The sequence below is a fragment of the Heterodontus francisci genome, chromosome 36 (genome assembly GCF_036365525.1).
Source record: "Heterodontus francisci isolate sHetFra1 chromosome 36, sHetFra1.hap1, whole genome shotgun sequence".
In the NCBI taxonomy this organism is placed as follows: domain Eukaryota; kingdom Metazoa; phylum Chordata; class Chondrichthyes; order Heterodontiformes; family Heterodontidae; genus Heterodontus; species Heterodontus francisci.
In genome coordinates, this window is record NC_090406.1 from 5,738,161 (window position 1) to 5,742,186 (window position 4,026).

A 4,026-nucleotide genomic window follows, 5' to 3' on the forward strand; every position below is an offset into this window, starting at 1 on the left:
ACGATGTGTTTCAACCTTGGACTACCTCGCCAAGGTCAAAGCCTCCAAGATCATCTTCCAGTCCAGAGTCCGCTCCATTGAGCAGGATGAGACGTGCTCGCGTTACTTCTTCCAAAAGATACACACAGAGAGCTCTGTTATCAGCAGCCTGAAGGAAGAGGATGGCTCGGTAATGTATTCACAGTCTGACATACTAAGGATTAGCAAATCCTTTTATGCTGGGCTGTACAACGTGAAGCCCCCGAACAGCACAGTCTCCCAGTCCTTCCTGTCATCTATCACAGAGGTCTTAGATGATAGTATGAGGGAGAGACTGGACAAGCCGCTAACTGTGGACGAGCTGACAAAGGCCGTCGAGTCCTTCGAGACGAGTAAAACTCCCGGAAGCAATGGCTTACCGGTCGAGTTGTATTCGGCCCTGTGGGACTGGGTCGGCCCGGACCTGCTGGAAGTATACGAGAGTATGCTCCTGGCCGGTAGCATGTCAGAATCCATGAGGAAAGACATCATCACCCTCATTTACAAGCGGAAGGGGGAGAGGGCAGAAATCAGAAATTGGCGGCCCATCTCGCTGCTTAATGCTGACTACAGGATTCTGTTAAAAGTCACCGCCAGTCGGGTCAAGTCTGCTCTGGAGTTGGTGATTCATCCTGACCAGAGCTGCACTATACCCGGCAGGAAGATCTCTGATAGTCTCGCGCTACTCAGGGATACGATCGCCTATGTATGGGACAGGAGGATGGACACCTGCCTCATCAGCCTGGACCAGGAGAAGGATTTTGACAGGATATCGCACACCTACATGATGGACGTGCTTTCCAAAATGGGGTTTGGGGAGGGAATCTGTAATTGGATCAAACTGTTCTACACAAACATCAGTAGTGCAGTCTCAATCAATGGGTGGGAATCAGAAAGTTTCCCGATCCAATCTGGAGTCAGACAGGGCTGTCCTTTCTCCCCTGTCTTGTTTGTTTGCTGTATTGAAGCCTTTGCTGAGTCTATTAGGAAGGATGCGGGATAAGAGGGGTGACAATCCCAGGCAGTGGAGGCACTCAGGTTAAAACCTCCCTGTACATGGATGACGTCGCCGTCTTCTGCTCGGATCCACTGTCCGTTCGCAGACTGATGAGCATCTGCGACCAGTTCGAACTGGCCTCGGGAGCCAAAGATAACCATGGCAACAGTGAGGCTATGTTCTTTGGGAACTGGGCCGACCGATCCTTTGTTCCGTTTACCGTCAGGTCAGACTACCTGAAGGTGCTGGGGATATGGTTCGGAAGGGCCGGGGCGTGCACCAAAACCTGGAAGGAGCGAGTAGCCAAGGTACAACAAACCTTGAGCATGTGGGGGCAGCGATCTCTCTCCACTGTGGTCATTAGGTGTGAGGCGATCATTTTGTTGCTCTATGTTGCGCAGGTCGGGTCTGGCCACATTGCCGCTGAACGGTCCATCCAGTTGGACTGTGCCGTACCACCTATCCTTCATGGAAAAGTTTCTGTGGGAAAACACCTTTGACCACCAATCCATCAGGCAGTGGTCTGCACAGAATGTCCTCAAGGCCCTACGGAAAAAAGAGGTGGTGGATCCTGTCGGATGGTTCCCCGAGCAGACTGCCAAAGTCATTTGGTAGCTTTCAAACAAGCACCATGACGTAGCTTGGCTGGTGGTGAGAAAAGCCCTCCCTGTCAGATCCTTCCTGCACTCTTGGAATCTCACCTCCCCCCCCGCACGCTGCCTTCAAGGTGGCTGTGGTGGGGAAGAGACAGTTGCCCACCTTCTTCTGGAATGTGTCTTTGCAAAGCAGGTGTGGAAAGAGATGCAGTGGTTTTTCTCAAGGTTCATCCCAAGCAGCTCTGTAACACAGGAGTCTGTGCTCTACGGGCTGTTCCCAGGGACGCACACCGAGACAAACATCAACTGCTGCTGGAGGACTATCAATTCGGTGAAAGATGCCCTTTGGTCTGCCCAAAACTGCTGGTCTTCCAGTGCAAAGAGTTGTCCACGACCGAGTATTGCAGACTGGCACATTCCAAGGTCCAGGACTACGTGCTGAGGGACGCAGTAAAGCTTGGGGCAGATGCTGCAAAGGCTTTGCGCAGTGGCAATATCGTAGCTAATGAGGTTTAACCGAAGCGTGATTATTGCTTATTGAAAACTTTTCCCAATACCCCGCTATGCTGATTTGAAATATAGTCAGCAATGGCAATTTTTGATAGTCTCTGCGGAAAAAAAAAAGGCTCAATGGGGAAAGACCACTGTGCAAGGCCCTCCCACCATAGTATATCGAGGGGCTGGAACCCGTGTAAAACCCCTCGGGCTGTCTACACCTAAATATGTTTTTTTTGTTATCTAATGCCAAAGTACATTGCATTTAAAATGGAATGGCAAAATTGTGAGGCACTTCATATTGTTCTGTATTGAAGAAATCTGATCTCGTACATTGTGAAATTTGAACTGTTTTGAAATGTAGTTTTGCAAAATGTTTTATTAATAAAGTATATTTTTGGAAAAAAAAGCACTTTCCTCAGCAACTGCCTCTTACAATGAGTTACATCGAGCACAGAAACAGGCCATTCGGCCCAACTGGTCTATGCTGGTGTTTCTGCTCCACACGAGCCTCCTCCCATCCCACTTCATCACCCTCTTGTATTCCTTTCTCCCACATGTGTTTATCCAACTTCGCCTTAAACATATCGATACTATTCACCTCAACTGCTCCCTGTGGTAGTGAGTTCCACATTCTCACCACTTTCTGGGTAAAGAAGTTTCTCCTGAATTCCCTATTGGTGACTGTCTTATATTTATGGCCCCTGGTTCTGGTCTCCCCCACAAGTGGAAACATCATATTAGGCCACCCTCAAATTTCTCTTTTGCAACCCCAGTCTGCTCAGCCTTTCCTGTTGAGTATAAGAGAAAGGGGAGTGAGCGGATGGCATGGTGCGAGATTATTATATTGTCCACCTGAAATCAAAATTGGCTGCAGTGAGACCGGGCCTGTGCAAGAGGAAGTCTGTGAAAGTTGAGCAATTTCTTTGTACTTGAAGTTATCAGAAGCAGATTCCCCCACATATGCAGATTCCAGCAATTCAGTTTTTATTTTCTGGTTTATTAAAGCCTGCAGTCTAAGGGGAGAGACGTGTAAACAATCCTAAGAGTGTCAAGAACTGGGCTCCTCTGCATTAGCACAGCCCGAGTATGAATTATATAGGGTCCTGGGTTTGTGCAATGCAGGGCCCTGGGTTTGATCTTTGCAGGGGCCTGTGTTTGCATTATGCAAGGTCCTGGATTGTTTTTGAGCAGGGCCTTGGATTTGTGTTTTGCAGCATCCTGGGTTTGCATTATGCAGGGTCCTAGGTTTGTTTTTTTGTAGAGTCCTGGGTTTGTATTATGCAGGGCCCTGGGTTTGTATTTTGTTAGGGTCCTGGATTTGTGCAATGCAGGGGCCTGGGTTTGTGTTTTGCAGAGGCTGGGATGGTGCTATGCAGGGTCCTGGGTATGTGCCATGAAGGGTTGGACTGGGACATTCGCAGACATTCTGCACAATGCTGCCACCTTTGGCTCAAATTGTGCCAGTGTGCCTTTTGTTTGTGACTCATCAAAGTGGAGGCACGGGGAATTTCTGAAGGCGATTTCCCAACACACGTTTTTTTTTTTCCTGGTACAGTAGATTTATATTGAGTCACAGTCTTGAACAACACCTTTGCTACTCTCAAAAAAATAGGCACATAAACAGGATGATGATAGATGGTTGTATTCAAAACCAGTCGTAACTTGCAGTCTCACTGGTTAAAGGTAAAGCTTGAGGAGAATTGTCAGTTGTGGCTCAGTGGCAGCATACACATCTCAGACTCCAAAGGTTGTGGATTTGAGAACCACTCCAGAGATTTGAGCTCTGAATCCAGGCTGACACTCCCTGCACAGTACAGAGGGAGTGCTGCACCCTTCAGATAAAAAAGGCTTGCATTTCTGCTGAGCTTTTCATAACCACTGGCCATCTCGAAGACTTCACAGTCAATTAAGTACTTT

The 4,026-nt window shown here is 48.2% G+C and overlaps 1 non-coding gene across 1 annotated transcript; it reads left to right on the forward strand.

Moving 5' to 3' along the window:
- The first annotated feature begins 2,087 nt into the window (after window positions 1-2,087).
- On the forward strand, window positions 2,088-2,228 carry LOC137351846 (U4 spliceosomal RNA). The gene has a single exon (XR_010969587.1). It is a non-coding gene; the product is annotated as a U4 spliceosomal RNA (small nuclear RNA).
- Window positions 2,229-4,026: the final 1,798 nt, after the last annotated feature.